A 22,917-nucleotide genomic window follows, 5' to 3' on the forward strand; every position below is an offset into this window, starting at 1 on the left:
GTAATGTTCTTGTAGATAGATACCAAGATATCACATATCGTAACTCACACCAGTGTTCTGGCATTATTTACAGTAAATTTCTTTGGTTTAGACGTTCGTGCCCTGGCACTCCATGCTTTCTGCCTTGCTCGGGCGAGCAGGGCACAGAAAGAGACACGTGGAGCATCTTTAGTACAAAATAAGGCTGTGTGCTAAAGATGCTCACAACGATACATGCAAATGAACTCTTTGGAGCATTGAGGGTGTTGCCATTGCTCCAGAGAGGTAAGTACCATGTTTCTCTAAAAATAAGACAGGGTCTAATTATTTTTTTCTCAGAAAAAAGGTCTAGGGCTTATTTTCAAGGTAAGTTTTATTTTTTTTCTGATTAGCTCCAGACAAATCTTGTAAATGGTTAGAGTTACATTTGTAGTTAATGGTGCACTGTCAGTGGGTCTTAAAAACTCGCTGGCACTCTCTCCCTAAACACTTTGTGCACTCTATATCTTCTTTTCTTTATGCTCTCCTTTACACTAAGGGGAGGTACTGTAGTGGAGTGGCTGCGCCTGTAGGAGCGAGCAGGGGTGGGACCTGACATCTGGTCATGTAGCCAAGCCTACAGAATAGTAGTTGGGCACTTGTCCAGGACGGTTTGGAGCTACAGTATTTCTATTCTCCGTCTTCAGATCCCAGCACTGGAGGTGCTGACTGTAACTAGGGCTTATTTTTGGAGTAGTGCTTATATTTAAAGCAAAAACAAAATCAAGCTAGGGCTTTTTGTGGTGGTAGGGCTTATTTTATAGAAACAGGGTAGCAATATCCTTCTTTCTCCAAAAAGTACCGTATTTTCGGACTATAAGATGCACTTTTTTTCCCCCAAATTTGGGGGGAAAAGAAGGGTGCGTCTTATAGTCCGAATGTGGCCGCCCACCATCCGCTGTAATAGAGAGGCAGATGCCGGCGAGGGATAGACGTCGGCACAGGGGCCGGGGTCTGAGACATCGCTGCCCTGCCCTGCATGAAGCCAGCAGCGGAGGAGCCGTTGCTGGCTTCATGCAGGGCAGGAGCATAGCGATGTCTCAGGCCCCGGCACCTGTGTCGGCGTCTATCCCTCGCCGGCATCCGCCTCTCTAGTACAGCAGATGCCGGGTCTGTATTGGCGGCCCCTTCTCCCCCGGGGCCGGTCCCCACTGGCCCCCACCGGCCCCATACCTGTGAAGTTGCAGGCCGGCTCCTGCGCGGCAATATCGCAGGAGCCGACCTGTTCGGGTGACAGCCGGGAGCCTAATGAAGGCTCCCAGGCCTGTCACTGCTATATTAGTATTGCAGCTGGGTCTATGACCAGCCGTAATAGTAATGGATAGAATGTCCCATAGACGGCAATACAGTTGTATTGCCGTCTATGGGACTTGCAATCAAGTGACAGCAGGTTCAAGCCCCCGAGGGGGAATAAAATAGTAAAAAAAAAAAAAGCTTTAAAAAAATATAATAAAAAAATGAAATAAGTAAAAGTTCTAAATCACCTCCTTTCCCTAGAATATATATAACAGTAGAAAATCATATGTCGAACACATACACATTAGGTATCCCTGCGTCCGAAAGTGCCCAGTCTATTCATAGTTTTCCTGTACGGTGAACGTCAAAATCACAATTGCTAAGTAAGTGCGTCTTAAGTGATAAGTGCGTCTTATAGTCCGAAAAATACTGCTAAAAATATAAAAATATAGCTAAAAATAGCCATATGTAGACAATAGAGGCAGCCATTCACAAGGGAAAGGCGCTTATTTTTGGCCACGTAGCAACATAATTCCTTGCCTTGACAGGGAGTGTAGCCTGCAATATGTATTTGTGTGTCTGTCCAACCATGCAATCTCTATAGACATACAGTACTTGTATGGGGTGCACTGAAGGGCTCAGTGACTTTAAGGGTAAGGCCCCCATAGTGCAAACACAGGGTTTTTGGCTGTTGTGGAGGTGTAGTGGGAGAAAAACGCTCCGTTTTACTGTACCAGTAAGGTGAATGAGATTTCGTCAAACTCATGTACACATTGCAGAAAAGTTGAGTTTTCAGAAACATTTGTGTTTTTGAAAATAACAAATCTGTTACTATATAAGGGACCACAATACATTATAATATGAATGTAATATGTTCATGTGAATGTGGCCTTTTGGTATATCCATACTCAAAAGATTTACCTCAGAAATATCTACAAGTGCCACATTTATGTTAGGGGGGCTTGCAGAAATTCATATACTTGCCATTACAATAAAATATTTCAGACAAGTCTTACTGATTTTCAATTGCAGAAAATTCTGCAAAAAATCTGTTGCATGTGAATATACCCATAGGGCTGTTTAAGATAGGAATAGACCCTACAGAACTGCCAATTAGCAGAGTATTGTGAGGCTTAGTGGCCAGAATAAAAGTTGCAGGAGTTAGTACTTCTTTTAGACTGCGGATGGCATGGAATTTTTTTTAAATATCAAAAATTCTTACAAAATATATTTAACATTAAAACTTGGTTTAAAAAATATATAATTTCCTGATGATACAGTCCAAAGTATCAACAGCTCAGCACAAGGACCTTGCAAATACTCCCTAAGCACAAAACCTAAGTGTATACTAGAAACCAAAAAGATATTTGGGCCATACTATGTGCATGTAGCAAACTGCAACAAGGAAAAAAGTAAAAACTTTGTGCTTCTGCTTTCTGTCCACATGTATAAAGTTCAGTAAAACAAAGCCAAGTCAGAATATGTCTGTAACTCTTTATCAGTGAAGTGGTTGAAGCCCTATAGGGTCACTTCCATGGCTGCCTTGGTCTATGTGGAGGCATTTCACAGACGGGAGTGAAGCAGCAGATGCTTAAACCTCCAGGCTGTCTGTTGACCTGCTTCATACTCAAATACTTGCAACAGCTGGCTACCAGAAAGACGTATTTCACAGATCTGCAGGGAGCATTGCACCTGCTCTTTTCTCTGCTCTCATTACATACCTATGTTACAGTCCAAGACCTTAGATGCCTACATCACAGTTGTACAAATCAGACACAAGATCAAGGATGGGAGCAGAACACGTTTACTGCATACACATACTAGTATGGATGACTTAACATTCGACTAAAAAGGGACGTAGAAAATCATATATAGAATAGGAACACAGGACCCGCAATGAACTTGTTGGCAGCCAACCCACTGCAATCTATAGTACACGCTGAGATTAAAATCTACAGCGCACAGTGAAGGTGTAAACCCAGAGCATGTCAAATATTGCTGCGTAATTCACCTGTGACTTTTAACACTTACATTGCAAACTGGGGAGCCTATAGAGAAAAGCTTATTTCTTCCAGGTATCTTTAGGCACTGAAATTAGGGTTTTAACCTGGTTTACTTGATTGTAACAAGAACCTGGCCCCTGAGTCAATCCACATCCTCATGGGGGTTGGCTTACTGTTGTAATGATCCAATCTTTCAGCCCCAATAGTACAGACAGCTACCTGTGAATACAGAAGAGAAGGTAAGAGGCAGAGTGACTCAGGGTCGGGTGCTGGTTCCAATCATTCTAGGTTCAACACTTAAAGTGTTGATACACCTTCTGTATAACCCCTTTAGTCCGGGGCCCAATGTTGTGAAAATTCTTCATTTTACAGTTCCTGCCAAGTGGTTGGGATATTGGCTAATCCCATCCACACATTGAAGACAAAAATTTGCAATGAAAAAGTTACATTTTCAAAAATACTCTGCAGACTTTCTGTGAAAAGGTGTATTTCCGGGACTTTTTTTGGTTGCACTTTGCTACATGGAGCCTTAACCTCACTATTGGTTAATTAGGCTTTCTATTGTCAACTGGGCGGACCTTAGCTGGAATAGACAGACAGGGATCGTCCACCCGATGGCAGTGAGCATAATTGAGCTCAAAATAACCTGTTTGCTTGGGCATGGTGGGGGCTAGAAAAAAGAATCCAACTGTGCCAGATTCAGTGGAGTGGCCACACAATGAAGCCCATGGATGGTAATGGAAGGTATACAAACAATGACATCCATAGTTTCCACACGACATTAGCTGTATTCTCTACTGTGCAGGAGCTAAAAGTATTTAGTGCAGGTACAAATACAGAGATTTTGCTGTTGGTATCTGCATCAGCGCTATAAAATTACTGAGCAATAGAGGACTCAGCAGCTGCCACCTTCAGAAATAATGGATGCCACAGATTATTTAAAAGAGATATCCATGGGCACCAGGGAAGGTGGGGGAGGGCTGCACTGTGCAGCTAAGGTAAGCCCTGAAGCATTTTAGCATTGTGTATGCCACTACACATCAGTGTATGACATATGTGTAATCGGAGCAGAAAGTAGACAACCCTTTTAAATGACCAGGAAATTGCTGGTAGATTTCAGCTCTGAAGCTTTTAGAATTGTGAATAGGGCTATGGATGGGCATATCTAGTCCAATACTAAAATGATCCATCATTAGGCTTCTTGCTTATCTATAAACAACATTCTGATCACATTTCTTTTGAAGTGCTTTTTTCTAACATGGCATGTAATGATCCTACAAAATAACTTGGTATTCCACCAGTAATATTTTGTATGGAAATGTGGATATTTGTGGATTTTCAAAGTAAAGAGGCAAAAATGTTTCAAAAGATTTCAGCATACTCTACCACATTTGTCTGAATTTCTATGAAATATGATAAGTACTTATTCATGGCTAGATTTTTCATGTCTTGGCTTGTTGCCTCTTTATAAAAAAAATAAATAAAAGAATTATAACATCTATGGTCAGTTTAATAGGTAATAAGTTGTAGAATGATCTAGAACCTTTTATTTTAGAAATATGGTTCCGGAAAGTGCAATAATCAGCACATACGTCTTTTGCTGCTGTAACGCTCCATTGCAACCTGTGTAGTACTGTCTCTACTATAGCCGTGCTGAGTTAACAATTTCTGATTCAGCAGAACATCTAAAACTACAAATATATCATGCTATTCCTGTGTTTTATAAATGCCATATAAATTTGTAGCTGTATAAACCTACACTGTCTTGTATATTTTTTCCACCTCTCTACTGCCTGTATTTTAGTATGGCCATGAAAAAGACCCACCAATAGAATACACACCTAATGTGAATGGTGCTATAGTTCATTGTTTTCTGATCTTTCACCATGCTCTTGGATGTTAGTTGAATGTTGGGTGACATATTATGGAATTATTTACTAATAAAAAGTGGTTTCCATCTATTACCCCCAGTATAGCTCTGAACAATAGAGTGTATATACTTTACAGACAGCCCATCCTGCTGCTATGCCCCTATGGAACAATGAAGCCCTGACTACTTTACAGACAGCCCATCCTGCTACTATGCCCACCCCTATGGAACAAAGAAGCCCTGACTATGGTTGACCACATCTTAGATCTCACTGGGTTGTGAGAACTTAAAAGCCACCATGCACATTAGAGAAAAATCATCCAAACACACCAATTTCACAGGACTGTCAAACTATCAAGGCTGTGAAGTTGCAATAAGCGTTGTGGAAATGTCTGATCATGGTTGTTGACCATTTATGAAAGAGTTGAAGTGATAAAAAAAAAAGGAGTCAGTAGTTAGGCCTACTGACTCTGCAGCCCTGCCAACTATCTTATGTATGGAGGCTCCAATGACGTTCCTCTGACACATCATGTTTGTGGAAGGAAGGACATAGACATTTCGAGGAATCTGGTAACTTATTCTCCTCCAGTTCAAAGCAGAGGCACCATTGATTCAGCTGAGCCTGAAAATGTATAGGGTGGTCAGAAGGAATAGCTGTGTAAGAATAGCAATGTTAGAAAAAAAAGAAGAAAGGAGAAGAAAAGGGAGGGGGCAAGCAAGTGTGTGTAGAAACACTCCTGACTAGAGATGAGCGAGTAGTACTCGATCGAGTAGGTATTCAGTCGAACACTACGGTATTCGAAATACTCGTACTCGATCGAGTACCACTCGCTGTTCAAATGTAAAATTTTGATGCAGAACCAGCATTGATTGGCCGAATGCTATACAGTCGGCCAATCAATGCTGGTTCTTCTCCTACTTTTAGAACTCTTCTCCGTGCAGCTTCCCCGCGGCGTCTTCCGACTCTTCATTCACTCTGCCAGGCATCAGGCCTAGGCAGAGCCGACTGCGCATGTCCGCTTGTATTGCGGGCATGCGCAGTCGGCTCTGCCCAGGCCCGATGCCTGACAGAGTGAATGAAGAGCCGGAAGATGCCGCGGGGACGCTGCACGGAGTAGACTTCTTGGAGGATCCATCCCGACCCTCACTCGTGGACTTGGTAAGTATAATTTGATTGAACGTTGCTTACCCCTGAAACGAGCATTTTCCCCCCATAGACTATAATAGGGTTCGATATTCGATTCGAATAGTCGAATATTGAGGGACTACTCGAAACGAATATCGAACCTCGAACATTTTACTGTTCGCTCATCTCTACTCCTGACCATATTAGAACAGTCTATAAGAAAGAAAATCAGAACTCCACCGTGGTTACCAAATGTCCACCAATTCCTAGACAGTCTGTAAAATAGGGTGCCTTTTTTTGGTGTCTGTAAAAAATGTTTCTGCTGTGTCTGTTATTGCTTATGACACTGGAGAAGTTTGTGCGGGATATTATAATTGCAATTCTCATCATTTTAGAGTTCCCAGTGAATGTCAGTGATGTGTTCTTCTAAGTATTCTTTTTTTTTTGAATTCAAAGTTTTTATTGCAAATTTTTATAACACACAAAAACAGTGAACATCAGGGCCAACCAGCGCCCAGAGATGTACAAAGACAATATACAAAAGCAAAATGACAAATAACAATTAAAAAAGAGAAAGCACCGAACAAAACGGAATCATCAGGGAGAATCCCTGGACAAACCAAGTAAGGCAAATTAAGGGATGAAAAGGGGGAAAAGAAAAAAAAAAAAAAAAAAAAAGTAACAAACCATGGCAGGAGAGTAGGAAAGAAAGAGGGGATAGAATAGAGAGGAGGAGAAGAGAAAAAGAGAGAGAGGGAGAGAAAGAGAAAAAGAAAAAAAAAAAAAAAAGGGGGGGGGGGGAGGGAGAATGGGAAGGGGGGGAGGGGGAGTGAGCAGAAGACAAACCCGAAAACCCACGTACCAGCGAGACCTGCAGATATAGTGAAGGTCGTCAGTTCTAAGAGAGAGGACCAGAACCCAGGAGCGTCCGATACTCTCCGGTACCCTGAAACTGGAACCAAGGATACCAGGTCTTGATGTAAGCATCAGTTGAGTCCTGCAGGAAAGAGGTAAGTTCTTCCATCCGCATAATCTCATTGACCTTGGAAATCCAGAGGGATAGAGGAGGGGCTTCTACACGCTTCCAGAAGAGCGGGATACACGCACGGGCAGCGATGACCAAGAAGCGAAGCAGAGAACGTTTATAAACTTTCACCGAGGACTCGCAATGATTGAGAAGAAACAGGGCCGGACCCAAGTGGTGGGGGGTATTGGTGAGTTGCAAGGTGACACGTTTGACTCCATCCCAAAAAGAGGACAGAGCAGGACAGGACCAGAAGATATGAAGCATGTCACCGTCTTCTTGACCACATCTCCAACACAAAGGAGACACCTGAGGGAAAATAGCGTGTAACCTCGTAGGGACCCTGTACCACCGTGACAAAAGTTTATAACTAGCCTCCTGGTAGCGGGAGCTGATCGAGGTGGAGTGGGAAAGGCGGAAAATTCGACGCCTCTGTTCCCGGGAAAGAGAAAGAGACAAGTCACCTTCCCATTTCAACAGAAATGGGGGCACAAAGTCATCCGGAGGCTCAATTAAGAGTCGATATGTGAGCGAGAGAGAATGACGAAGGGGGCCATCCCCAACCAAAATCCTCTCCAAGGACGTAGGTTCAGAGCGGAACTCCGAGGGGTCGGGAAGAGAAGCCAGGAAGTGACGGAGTTGCATCTCCCGCCACGCATCCAAAGGGGGCAAGTCAGGAGGGGCTCGGGGACCCGACGAAGTACGCCAGCCCGTATCACTGCGGAAGTGGCACACGCGGTGGATCCCTAGGCGACGCCAGTTGCGGAAAACACGATCAACAAGTCCCGGAGAGAAGCCAGGGTTACCCAATACAGGGAAAAAGGATGAATTTCCGGGAAGGAAGGTGGACCGGATGAGACCTCTGGAGCAGACCCGAAGAGTCGGACCAATAGTGGGATGAGAGGAAACGGAAGAGAGAAAGGAAGAAGACAACCAGGGAGCCGCCTGCAAAGGGACCGTGGAAAACGCCTGTTCGATATACACCCAGGGTTTGGACGAACCGTGTCTGCACCAATCAACAACTCGCGTCAGGTGAGTGGCCAAATAATACGAATGCATGTCTGGGAGAGACAAACCGCCACAGTCCTTGGGGCGAAAAAGGAGGGCCTTGCCCACTCTGGCCGGTCTACCTGACCAAATGAAGTTCAGTTGAATAGATGTTAGGGACCGGAGAAAAGAAGTGGGGACATGGATGGGCAAAGCCTGCATGAGGTAGAGAAGACGCGGGAGAATATTCATCTTAAAAATGGCGCATCTCCCGAACCAAGTAAAAGCATTCAGAGACCACCTGGAACAATCAGCCCGGATGGAGGTAAGTAATGGGGGAAAATTGCAACTAAACAAATCTTTTGGGTCTGGAGTAAGGTAGATCCCCAAGTATTTAAGGGAGGAAGGCGCCCAACGGAAAGGAAGAGAGCGACTCAAGGAATCAACCTGATGGGTGGGGAGAGAGACGTTGAGAATCTCAGACTTTGAGAAGTTTATTTTGAAATTGGACAGCACCGAGTACTCCTGGAAAGCAGACATTAAGGCCGGCAAAGAGAGAAGAGGAGAGGAAAGAAAGAACAATAAATCGTCCGCATAAGCTGCCACCTTATAGATCAGTGAGGAATGAGCAACACCTGAAATCTGCGGGTTAGCCCTGACCTGCCGAAGGAAGGGTTCTAGAGTCAGAACAAAAATAAGGGGTGACAGGGGGCAGCCCTGCCTGGTGCCATTAAGTATGGGAAAAGGTTCGGAAAGTAACCCATTCACTCTGACCATGGCCGAAGGGGAAGAGTACAAGGCCAGGATCCACTTCATCATACGATCCCGAAGGCCGATATGGAGCAAGGTTTCCTCCATAAAGCCCCAGTTGACCCTATCGAAGGCCTTCTCGGCGTCCGTGGAAAGAAGCACAAGAGGAGAGTTCGATAACCTGGCCCCATGGATGAGGTTAATGGCCTTCGTGGTATTGTCTCGAGCCTCACGGCCGGGCATGAAACCAGCCTGGTCCGGATGGATGATGTCACCCAAAAGAGGGGACAGGCGTGAAGAAAGGATCTTGGCCAAAATTTTCAGATCCACATTGATCAAGGAAATGGGGCGATAGCTCGGGCAAAGGAAGGGATCCTTGCCCGGTTTGGGAATGACTGTAATGTGCGCCCGTAGGGAATCACGACATAAGGCCGAACCACCGGCAACGGAGTTAAAGAGTTGGAGCAATTGAGGCTTAAGTTCAGGGCCGAGCTTTTTATAATAGACAAGAGGGAGGCCATCAGGACCCGGAGCTTTGCCCGAAGCCATATTAGAAATCGCCTGGGAGATCTCTTCCTCCCCGATGGGGGATTCCAGGGACTCCAGATCCTCTGGGGACAGCGAAGGAAGGCCCGAAGAAGAGAGGTAGGCACGGATGTTATCACGAAACTCAGAGTCAGGGGCCGAAGAGGAATCAGGATCAACAGAGTATAAGGAGGCGTAGTAATCTCGAAACGCCGCTGCCACTTCCAGAGGCAGATGCACCCGGGGCCCCTGAGTGGAACGCACACATGGAACATACGTGGAAGACCTCTGAGCTCGCAGGGCCCTGGCAAGTGAGCGCCCGCACTTATTGCCGTGTTCATAAAAGTGCCGTCTACACTTGGCCAAAGTCCCCTTAGCCTTATCAAGAACCAACGTGCGCAACTCCTCCCTGGCGCTAGCCAGCTGAGCATATACATCGGCAGTGTGCTGTCGCTTGTGCAGAAGCTCCAGAGTGCGGATCCTTTGAAGCAGAGAGTCAACCTGAGCTCGACGCTCTCTTTTCAGACGGGAACCGTGCTGTATCAGAATTCCACGGACCAAACATTTGTGCGCCTCCCACACAACTGACGGATCAACCCCTGATGACTCTTCCCTCACAAAGTATTCCTCCAACTGGGTTTTAACGTCAGTCAGAACCGCCACATCCTCAATTAACGAAACATTAAGCTTCCACTGCCGCTGAAATGGAATAGGGGAGGATAAAGAGACCGAGAGCGTGATCAACGCATGGTCTGAGAATGTGATGTTGTCAATTGATGCTGACAACAGAGAGTGAAGGTGTTGGTGCCGGATAAAAAGGTAGTCGATGCGAGAGTAGCGGTTATGCATGGGGGAGAAATAAGAGTAATCTCTGTCTGTGGGATGAAGCAGTCTCCAGGAGTCAACAAGCTGATGGGCATGAATGTCCCTCTTAATTCCCCGAAGAAGCGAGTAAGAATGAGAGGAGAGGCCCGTGGAGGAATCTACCGAAGGATCAAGGACCAGGTTAAGGTCACCCCCCGCTACCAGGAAACCCTCTGCGAAGTCATCCAACAGCTCAAGGTAGGAGCTGAGGGCCCTACCCTGCCCAGAGTTAGGCAGATACAATGAAGCAAAAGTAAAGAGTTGAGAGGAAATACGGCCCTTGAGCATAACGAGTCTCCCCTCAGAGTCCGTGCGAGTCTCCAGGTGTTCCCACGAAAGGGAGCGAGAAATCAAAATACTAGTCCCTCTGGATCTAGGGTCAGGCGAGGAGCTATGATAAGCATGAGGAAACCATGCATTTGTCAGATTAAACGGTCTACTAGAGCAATAATGGGTTTCCTGCAGGAACACCACATGAAGGCGCTTACCTTTGAGCAAGTTGAAGAGAACGGAACGCTTCTCCGGGCTGTGGAGGCCCCGCACATTGAGAGAGCCCACCGAAATGGAGGACAGCTGATCAGGCGGCATAATGGAAACAGGGGGGAGGGTCCTCCTCCGCTCGCTCCCTAAAGGGGATGGGAAAAAGAAGAAAAAAAAAAAAAGGGGGGGGGGGAGGGGGGTGGAGGTGAGAGGAGGAAGAAGAGGGGGAGGTAGGTACGAGGGAAGAGAAGAGAGGGAAAGAACGAGAAAGAGAAGGAGGAGGCGAAAAGGAATTCAAGAAATGGAAGGGAAAAGTAGAGCAAATCTAGATATCCCTAGAGAAAAACAAAAAACGGGGGGGGGCACAGCATTTAACAGAGGGCACAGGAAGGAGAGCAGAAAAGAGGGAAAAAGGAACAACAGAAACCGGGAAATGAGCCCATGGGCTCCACGAGTGTACCAGAAATGAGAACCCGTGCCCCACCCCCCAGAAACCCGAGGGGAGGGGAGAAAGAGAATATGCAAAGAATAAGTAGAAGGCGGGTGCAAAAGACAGAACAAGGGCATAGGCAAATTAAACAACGAGTACAGTGCAAGTAACCCATATAACGCCAAATCAAAACCACCCACCAAAATAGAGCAGGAACCCAACATCACTAGCTACAGCAGTAATAGAAAACAGTGGGGGCTGTCAGTATAAACAGATTCAAAGGAACTCTGCAACAGACCCCAAAAGAAAAAAGAAAAAACACCAAAAGCTGACGGGAGAGTAACTGACAAAATAAACGGCAAACATCCGGAACAGTCCCCCACGGCTTAGGGTGAGACCACTGCGCTGAAGTAAAGCGGCAGGCCTGCCCAACAAGTAAACAGTCAAACAGAGCACCGACACAGGACGTCACGCCTCATTAGGGAGTTGACGGGACAAATCAGGCTGGCTCAACGGAGGTGCAGGTAGATCAACCACAGAGAGACGTAGAGGGGAGAGGCTTCTCCGAGGTCTCTCTAGAGTAGAAGCCGGTGAAGTGCGTCTGGATCCCCTCCTACGACGGGTAGACGGGGGTCGAGAAACATCCAAGGCAAGCCAGTTCGGAACAGATACAGGAGCCACATCCAGAAGAGCAAACAGATCCGGTAAGTCAGCTGGGGAGCGGACCAAGACTGAAGAGGAGCCTTTACGGGCAATAAGGTGGAACGGGTGACCCCAACGGTAGGAACCTCCACTGTCTTTAACAAGGGCCAAGATAGGCTGGAGAGAGCGCCGCATGGCCAGAGTGCGGGATGACACATCCGGGAGAAGCTTGACCGCGACGTCTTCGAACTGCAGGGGTCCCATAGACCAAGCGCATCTGAGGATATGCTCCTTCTCGGAGTAATAATGAAGCCTACAAAGGACATCTCTGGGATTATCCGGGACAACCGGGCCAGAGCGCTGTACCCGATGCACCCTGTCAAACATATAGGAGGCATCCACGGGGCGCTGTGTGACAATGTTAAAGATGGTGGACACTCTGTCATGTAGATCATCACGTGGGCCTCTCTCCGGAATGCCACGCAGGCGGATGTTGTTTCTGCGACCACGATTCTCCTGATCGTCGAGGAGGAGAGCAATGTTTTGCAAGTGGGCTTCGGAACGGGATTGGTTATTCTCAACAGCGGATAAACGTTGTGCCAAAGCGGACAATGATTGGTCAGTTGTATCAGCTCTGGTAGTAAGGTGGGAGACGTCTGCCCTGACAGCCGCCAGAGCTTGAGCGTGTGACTGCTCCAGGCGAGAGACCACATCATCCAAGTCTTGTTTAGTAGAGAGAGCCTGGATAAGGTCCTTGAGCATCTGAAAGTCCGCTGAGACAACCGGAGCGGCTGAACATTGAGGCGAGAGAGTGGGCTGGACCAGAGGTGGAACACACAGACCAGGATCCATCGTTGAATAGGAGAGCATGGGCCGTGACAGGGGCAGTGTAGAGGACTGAGATGCTAGATCTGCAGTATCTGAGGAAGTGGCAGAAGCAACAGTCCGAGAAAGATAGCTAGAAATAGTTGGGGAGCGTGTCAGCGATCGGCTCGGTGTGCGGTGAGGAGCAGAAGATTTGTTAGGACGTCTCTTGGACATGGCACGGGAATGCCAGACTAAAAGATATAGTAAGGGTACACTCGCGGAACTTCCTGGACTCACATAAAGCAATTACACATAGCCATCTGTAAACTCTGTGAGAGGTGCGGGATCAGTGAGGAGTGAGGGCCAACTGCGAGGAGGAATTGTCCAAGAAGCTAGGAGGAGACACTCTGACAGGCAGGGTCATAGAAGCAGCATACAGGCCCAGCGGAACAGGCAGCCGCAGGCTAGTGGGTTAAAACTTCACTCTGCTATAGTGCAGGAGGGGGGAGTCCAGGGACTACTAATTGCCACTCCAACGGGTGTCCCGGCCAGAGAGTCTGCCCGGAGAGGTGTAAGGGCCAGTAGGGGCGGTTCAGTAGTGCCCAAGGAGTTAAATCACACACAGGGAGAGACTCACCGGGAGCAATATGCAGCAGGCATAGTCCAGGAAGGAGATCCAGGGGTCCTCTGCTGCCTGGTGTCTCAGGAGGCCCGCCACTTCCAATACAGGCCTCAGGTGTGACTGACCACTGTGCAGGCCTAAGCGGTCCCAGGCATCTCCGGAGGTGGAGGGAGGATGGCTGTGGAGGGAGCTGCTGAGAAGACCCGGTGGCGGCGCGGAGAGCTGAACAGGCCGCAACGCTGGAGAGGCCGCATGTAAAGATGGCAGGCGGCCGCAGGAAGACAGGAGATCCGGGATGCCCGCTCCGGTTGCACCGCAGGACAGAGGAGATTTGCCGACAGCTACTCGGAACAGGCCGCAGGAGGGACAGGAGGTCCGGGTGAGAAGCCGCGGCGGTAAAAGAAGAGGCCGCGCGTCCAAGATGGCGGCTCCACGCCGCTGAAGAGGTAGGCCGCAGACAGAATCCCCGGGCTAGACACCACGGGGAGGGTGGGGAACACCTCAAGGTAGCTGACTGGGGTCCGGGGGAGACCCCTGAGGCTGTGTCCCGGTCGTAACGGCCCAAATAGTTCAGAAATGCCGGCAGATACGGTGGTAAAGGCAGAGGAGCTCTCAGCTGCACGTCCTGCTGCCTCGTCCTCTTCTAAGTATTCTCAGCGTTGTGTCATTGACAATTTTTATCATTATTCATTGTTTTTATCAGCATATCCATATAAAATGTAGCCTGTCTATGGTTTTTGGCTAGGTTCTGCAGAAAAAAATTACTGAACCCTACGTGAAATTTATCATCCGACAATTAGTAGTCACATGTCAGAACATCAAAGTGTTGAAAGTTCGTGATTGATAACACTAAAGTACTTTTAGCCCTTTTTCTGCTTCTCAGAAAGTTCCATCACTGGAAAACTATAAGGTCCTATTCACACTAGTACTATAATGTTTTGTGACAGGATAGTACTAAGGTTAAATATAACAGATCCCCAAATGGCCATATAAAAGTGTATCCATTGTGGCCATCCATCTTGTCAGGTTTGCCTTGGGGTCTTGGTGGAAGAAGTACCTAATAATATGTTCTAAGTTAGGCCTTAAAGGGGTTGTCCCATCACAAGAATCCTATATATACTGCTAGTTTATGTGGATTTAAGACTTTTCCTAAATGCATTGCTTTATCAAAACTGCTTTGTTTGGCCGCTATCTTAATTTATTCACTTCATTGTTTACACTTCGTTTCTATGGCCCTTGGGACTATCTGCTCATTTGTCAAGTGATGTAGCTGCCTGCTCTCAGGGGGGGAGGAAGGGGCTGGGAAGAGCTCTGAGCTGTTTGTGTCTTTTAAGTAGCGGAGCTTCTCAAATAGGGGAGGTGAGAGCTCCGGGATTTCTGAGCTCTTATTAGTCGGTTTAATTGAATTTGGCTGATAAGGGCTGAGATAGGGAGTCCTTTACCTCTGTATGTGATGCAAACTGACTCAAATCCAGCTCTGCTACATCAGCTTCACACTGTGGTAATTCATTTACAACCAATCCCGTGCAAGTGAAACCCTGCCCACCTATATGCCGACAAAAGCAGGAAGTGAAGAGAGCACAACAGCCTGCAGGTTAGTAAACAAGCGTCATGGGAATACCCCTTTAAGCAAATATAGTTATTATTTGCAATTATGGATCTGAAGTTGCTGATAAAAGTACACTCATTCACTTCTATAGCCCATACACATGGCAGTAGTTTTTGGGGCTGTATGTCCGTGTAATATACAAGGATCACAAAATATGAAGCATGTCGTATCTTTGCCCGCACTTGTATGTAGGGGATCATTCAAGTCTTTTGCGGATCTGTGATAATAGTGGATGATAATGGCCTTATAGACCACTGTAGTCAATGAATCTATTGTGACAGATACTTCCAGAAAACTCTGAGCACTACCTAATAGGTTTGAGCCTTGAGTATTTAGCCATTTTTTACCATAAACTGGTGGTGATCCAAGCTCTGACTATGGTTGATTTTTTTTTTTTTTTGATCTTCTCAAATGTGTCTATTTATCTTGACCTCCTGTTGTTATGGATGGTTTCTTACAAGAACATTAGAAGTAAGGAAAATGATAGAGTTTGTAATAACTTCACAAAGGTATAAGGCCACGAGGAACTTTTTCCTCTGTTGATTTAAGTTTTAAAATGACGTACCCCATTATAGTCAAAGGGCGGTACATCGCACTCTGTATGTAACTGTTTTGGGATTTTTTGCTATATGGCTTTGATGAACCAGAACAATGGTTAGGCATCACAAGCATGAACCTATTGTAACTTGGACCTCAATGCAAGATGTGTAACATTGCCCCCACTCCAATTATAATATTGGGGCAGTGGTGATGCAGAGGAGCTTTGTGCCCCCTCAGGCTCTAATAATTTGCTACCGATGGGCCTTTTATAACTACAACCCTTCAATGATGAAGATAACAATGCTGTAATGATATCATAATGATTGTGGATTTTACGAAGACCTTGTATCATTATTTAAAATGACTGAATCGGTGAACCGAGGATAAAGCCTTATCAACAGTGGAGTTATGGATTTTGGACGAAGTTACCTTTTTACTGTAAGTGGGTGGCCAATGTCAGAAGAAATATCCTCTTTTTTCCGCCTATCTGGAAAATATAATGGAATATATTTCAAAATAAAAGCATGTATAGTTTATCGAGACAAAGAGGGTTACAATAAATGAAATAGACTGGGTTAACGTAATGCAATCCGTTGGCTCTTCCAGTACGGCCCTTGAAGGTGATGATATTATTTTAGGGGTCAAATGTCCTTTTTGTAATTGCTCCATGTGGTCTCCGCAGACCTTCCGCAAAGCCCCCTCTTTCCTCCCTTCCCATCCTGATACAACTAAAGTGACCTTTTTCGCTATAGCTGACAAGCATGAATTAAAGGCGACCCTTTAAAATTACAGAGAAATATGCAGTCACTTTGAAAAGGGTTTCACCTTTCTGGACAGTAAGCCATTTTCTCACATTACCAGAGACTTTGTTTTTCAATTTACAGCTCTCAGACAATTCCTTTCCCATCTAACACGCGGCAAATGAATCCGTTAAAACACCCAGCTGTCTGAGAAATACTGAAAATTTAATGTATGTTAAAAGGGTATTAAATTTCCAAGCAAAATTTACATGGGAATATGACATTAAAATATTTTTAGCTCGCAGAAACCCGGGGGCTTAAACATTATAATATAGACAAATTTTATCATTTTAAAATGAATTAGCATTGCAATATTTCTTATGTATTCATGTTGAGTTAATGCATAAAGATGTAAAAATAGCTTCAGGCAGTTACTCTAGTGACATTGAAATCACACGCTGGAAATCCGCATCACTTAGGAATGCGTGAACTCTGCAAGCGAACGGCCGGCCTTAATGCAAGGACCTAAATGGCTTTTAAACAAAATATATAGTAAGTTGGTATGTATTAAAACATCTCTAGCTGGCGGCTTCTAGGCGGCTTAGCAGCTAAGTGGTGAAATATAATAGTCCCACAGCTTATGGTAAAGCAGAAATTTTTAAGTCTAAAAGTCAGGTTATTTGCAAATCTGTAGCTGTATTCTACAGCAAAGTACAAGAGGAGTTTGTGGTAAAGGGGTATTCTGATCACAGCAAGTTACTCCCCTATTCTGTAATTTGCTCAGCATGTGGGTGTGACTGCAGGGACCCCATCAAGAGAATTGTGGTATTTTGCACCCCAGTTTGAATGGAGTGGCAGGTCCAAAATTTACCATTCATTATGATGGGTGCTGACAGAGATACCTGAGTGCTGTACTTAGGCTATCTGTGGTGGTACAATTTAAATGGATGGAGTGGCAGCATGCAAGTCCGACCTGCCGCTCCAGGCAAATTGGGGTCCAAAACCACAGTTCTTGTGATCAGTGGAGGTCTCCGTGGATGGACTCCCACCGATCAGCAAGTTACCACTCATATTGTGAATAGGAATCAACCTGTGACTGGAATACTCCTTTAATGCAAACTCATCTTAGTATGGAATATAGTATATGGCAGCTATAAATTGTGAAAATAACCTGACTTTTAGACTTAAAAAATTCTGCTTGAACATAAGAGGCAGGACTATTATATTTCACCACTTTTATACATATATATTTTTCATTTGGGTACCTGAAGAGGAGATTGGATGGCCATACATTTTTTGAGCTTAATCCCCAGAAAAATAACTTGAGGGGGTGCAGAGGGTGCAGTTGCACCGGGGCCCAGGAGCCTCAGGGGGCGCATTTGCACTGGCACCAGTATTGAGATTGCAGCTTCCATCTGGCCCATTATCCAAAGAGATTACTCTAACCACACTAAGGCTGATTAAACTCCATAGCACCCGTAACCATAACTATCAAGAATTCGTTGTAGGCAGTGGCGTAACTAGGAATGGCGGGGCCCCTTGGCGAACTTTTGCCATGCCCCCCCGACCAATACCGAAGACCTTGACCGACCGACCCCCCGCTGCATTCCTGTGTGCTCTATTATGCCCCGTAGTGGCGCCTGCACACAGTATTATGCCCCATAGTGGACCCTGCACACAGTATTATGCCCCATAATGAACACCCATGAACAATTATTATACTCTGGGATATTTTCAGACCCCAGAGTATAATAATCGGAGACCCAGAGGAGGATACAAACATAAAAAAACACTGTTACTTACCTATCTCTGGATCCACTGCAGTTTTTGGTGGTGTCAGACATCTTTAATGATGTATGGACGTTGAATGACCCGTGACACAGATCCCGGTCAAGTGATATCAGGGTCGTCAGACAACTAGGCCTAGTATGTATAATGGTAGACATATATAGAAGCAAATACAGATAGATAGATAGATAGATAGATAGATAGATAGATAGATAGATAGATAGATAGACATTGATGTGCTGTATATACTTACACATATACCCATCTACTCACACACATACTTTCATATACAACATATACACACACACCTATCTACACACATACAGGACTCAAACAGTATATAAAACATATAATGTAAACAGATATACACATCTCTACTTATTTTATTCAAAAATATACTCACATTTGGCTGAATGGCTGGGTGCCCAGGACATGGAGGAAACTTCTGTGCAGTTCTGCCTGGCTACATCGCACGGGACTTCTCCTCTCATACTCCGATGCAGAAGAGGGGGGGAGGGCGGCACAGGAAGCTACTGTGTGCGAGGAAACTTTTACAAGAAGCGATCGGCAGCCCCTGCAACTGCAGATGATTTCTCTGCTGCCGATCTTGTCCTTATGGTAGGGAAAGTATTGTGCCCCTGAGGGTGTGGGGACCCTGGACAATTTCCCAGTTTGCCCCCCCTCCCCCCTAATGCTAGCCCTGGGGCCCGTTACCGGCTGGTGTAACTCCAGCTGGTAACAGCCTATTAAGGAAAAAAAACCTGCAAGGGTAGTGGTTGTCGCCGGGCCCCCTAATGTACCGGGACCTTAGGCAGCCGCTACCCCTGCAGTTACGCCACTGGCTGTAGGGATGAGGTAGGGGGCCCTGGACAACAGATTGAACTGGGGCCCACAAGACTTTAGTTACGCCACTTCCTACAAGTGTATGTGGATCTCAAAGTTTTGACAATACTGTATGTAAAGTGGAGTGCCACATACAAAATATGCAGAAGCATTTATTTGAATGGCTACATGTAATGCCAAATTTCTCATGTAGTGGCCACTGCAGGAGAACCGAGTAGTTAATGGTAATGTAGTGAGACAATCCTTTTATGGTTTAGGTTATACTGGTGAACTTACACTATATGGGAATCATACTCATAATAATCTAATAATTGGAATCACTCACTTTAAAAACAGAAGTGTACTCACTCAGACTATGGGATGTCATACAACAGAGCATGCACTACTTAGAATTAACAAAAAATCTTTCATCTAGATAATACTGTGTATGAGAATTGCTAATATCTAATATCCTATTGAATATTTCATTGTTACTGTCTTTTATTGTTCCTGATTATTATTTTCACCCTGGCCACAAGTCCTAATATTATACTCCAAATGTAAAGCACCATGCAATTAATGGTGCTATAGAAATAAATAATAATAATAATAATAATATACTGAAACTTGCCAATTTTTTAGGGATTTTCACGGCCTCTACACGCCGATATGTGCATTTTCTCCCTTCCAAAAGGATGGTTTTAACACTGTTACCTAATAAAGGACGTTGTTTTAAGAAAAATTCGTCTGAGTGGTGAGTGCCCCCCTTTCTTTCTTTCTTTCTTTCTTTCTTTCTTTCTTTCTTTCTTTCTTTCTTTCTTTCTTTCTTTCTTTCTTTCTATATTTGAAGATATCTTTAGGGATTTTATTTGCAACAGTCACTTCATTAACATCAAAAACAAGAGAGATAGGTTTACAATAGAAGATAACACCAACTTATCATTACATCCACTACTGACAATAGATGATGTCAAAGCTTACTGCCCCTCCCTACACAGAGCATGTCTAGATAACGCTTTCATAGACTTCAATGGGTCATCTCCACTCTATTGCTGCACATGGCCATGAGACTGCTGTAAAGTGTATCACTAAACTGCTTTAACCAGAGCAGAGGTGAAGTTTAGGAAAGATGGCTGCCTAGACAATCATGTACAGAAAATAGAATAAAATAAATCTACATTCAGACAATAAAAATTAGTTGAGAAAAAAGTGATACATTTCATAATTTGGTTTTAATAAATATAAAATGGTAATACTTTATTTCAAATGAGTTTTTAGGGAAATGAAAATATACTTTTAGCTAAACATGTGGTCCTAAAAATGCCAAAAATTCTGTACACTTCTATCCAATTCCCCCTGTGGTTCCAATACTGACTATGTTGCTTTTCACTTCTTGGTGTCTTTAGACACCAAGTCTGGAGATGCGTACTCAGCCAATCACTGTTGTAGCAGTGACCCGTCTAAGGCAGTAATTGGCTTAGTGGACGTCTAAAGGCTTTACCTATGTGTCTGATAATGGGATGTAAATTCCAGCGGAGACCAGGCAGTGGCCAGTATAATTTAAAATTTTAGAACCCCATGTTTTGCACTGTTAGGGTGCTTCACACTTGCCCATTTTTGTCTGTTCTTCTGTTCAATCATAATAAAAAAAACAAGCTAATCAGTAAAATGGATTTATTAAATGACAGACTACAACTTTTCCCGAGGAACTCCATTGCATATAATGGGTCCGTTGGGTGTTGTTTTCTCAATTACTTTACTTGAAGGTTTTTTTGGCTCATGATTTTAGGCAGACTCTGCACTGGAGGCTCTGAATGGAGCCTCCAATAGACATGTGATTGCACCCTTAAATGGGCTTTCCCATGAACATAACTATATGTAAATTTGTAGACAAAGAGAAATATTTTTGCAAATATTAATAATTAAAAATTTGCAGAATTTTAAAGATTTTCTCTAACCAACTAAGTGATGACTATCTTGATTGTTTGCCAATGGATACGACCATGACTACAAAAATAGTTTTCTTCTCATGGCTAGGTTTCCAAAAAGCCCCAGACCTACTAAATTTTTGCATTCATGGTCGTATCTACTGATAACTAATCAAGACAACAGACTGTTACTATTAAGATAGTTAGAGAAAATCTTTACAATTCTTAAGTACTTATATACTCGAATATAAGCTGAATTTATAAGCCGAAAATATAAGTCGAATATAAGCTGAAAAAGCCCCCTCGGATTATTCTCGAGTGAGCAAACAAAAAAAATTATTATTTTTTATTTTTATTTTTTTAGGGGGGAGGTCTATGACCAGCAGCAATATCAATGTATAGCATCTCCCATAAAATAGTGGGGGAAAAAAGAAGCTTTAAAAAAAATAAAAAAAAAAATTAAAAGTTCTAAATCCCTCCTTTCCCTAGAATACATATTAAAGTAGAAAATGACTGTGAAACACATACACATTAGGTATCGCTGTGTCTGACAGTGCCCGGTCTACTGAATATAGGGGATCTGCAGTGCTCCTCTTCCGTTGGAAAGGGGTTAATAGGAGTACTGCAGATACCCTATATTCGGCCAGGCTGAATTCCAAGTGGGGGGGGGGAAGAAGTCCTCAAGCTCAGGGAAGGGGCAGACAGACAACCAAAACACGCCCTCCCCTTTCCCATTACCCAGCAACTACTGCACCCAAAAACTCCAACCATTTTAATTTTTGAAATGTTCCAGTAGCTGCTGCATTTCCCCCCCTAGGCTTATACTCGAGTGAATAAGTTTTCCCAGTTTTTTGTGGTAAAATTAGGGGCCTCTGCTAATATTCGGGTCGGCTTATACTCGAGTGTATACATTTTGTATTTGCAAAAATTGTATTTGCAAAAAATGTTTAACTTTTAATTGTCTACAAATCTAAATAGGGTTATGTTTATGGGAATACTCCTTTAAGAATCTTCAACAGTATCTTGATACAATAGATCATTCATTGCATGAATCTTCCAGTACAGTTACTATATTGTAACAAGAATCAACCAGAACAAATTTGTCAGAATCCAATCTATTATACATATTTCCTAAAGAAGATAAAAATTATAAATCATGTCTGAAGGGGCCTAAAAGAATAAAAACTAAGTTATTTGTGCATGTTTATTCCATAATCTTTGGGTTGGTTGAGTTTTATCTATAAGGCAGATTTATGTTTTATTTTCCTTTTCCTAATTCTACAAATTAAACAAGTCAAGTATGATTAAGATACAAATTCCCTTCCAATATAGCAAATTACTACTAATTAAGTTGTATATTTTATATTTTATAGCAGCCTTTCTACACACTAAAATTATTTTACTATCTTTTATATATCTCTTGATTTAGAACTAGTGCTATTTCGCATGCAATAACTTCAAATCAAGTTTGCTGTATTATGTCGGAGAGAAAGCAAAATGGAGATGTCACAGATTAAAAAAAAAAGCTAAATAACCGAGAAAATGGAAAATTAGGTTTGCTCATGTTCTCGACTGTGTCTGTACAAAAGTAAGTTGGGGAAAATAACTACTTTGCAGAGGAAGGAGTCTGGTAATTTCTTGCATTAGTTATTGGTGTTATATTACCCCATTTGTTAACATTGTCTTGAAAACACGACTCTGCTATTCCTCCAAACTCTATGTGCGATCCTGGTTTATTCTAGCTAGAAGGTAATTATTTATAAAATAACTATAACAAGTCATTAGCAATAAGCAAGCTATCCAGAAATTCTGCATTCCCCTGGAAAAAAAAACACAATAAATGTTTCATAATTAGATATATGCGGTTGAATAATTTCTCTTCTCCAGTACAAGAAGTACCTTAGTAGATGATCAGCGGGAAATGAGCCTTTAATCTTGTAACAAAATTAGCCGTAAATTAGAGACAGAGGTAATTTCTTATAGAAATTTACGGTGCTCAAAACACATGGAATATTTACAGGCAAAGCAAAGAAAGAATGTCCCAGGTTTATTTAATACTGCGGAATTACTGAAGACTGCCAATTGCCTGCAGATAGAACGACAAAT

Source organism: Leptodactylus fuscus, chromosome 11, assembly GCF_031893055.1.
Source record: "Leptodactylus fuscus isolate aLepFus1 chromosome 11, aLepFus1.hap2, whole genome shotgun sequence".
NCBI classification, from domain to species: Eukaryota; Metazoa; Chordata; class Amphibia; order Anura; family Leptodactylidae; genus Leptodactylus; species Leptodactylus fuscus.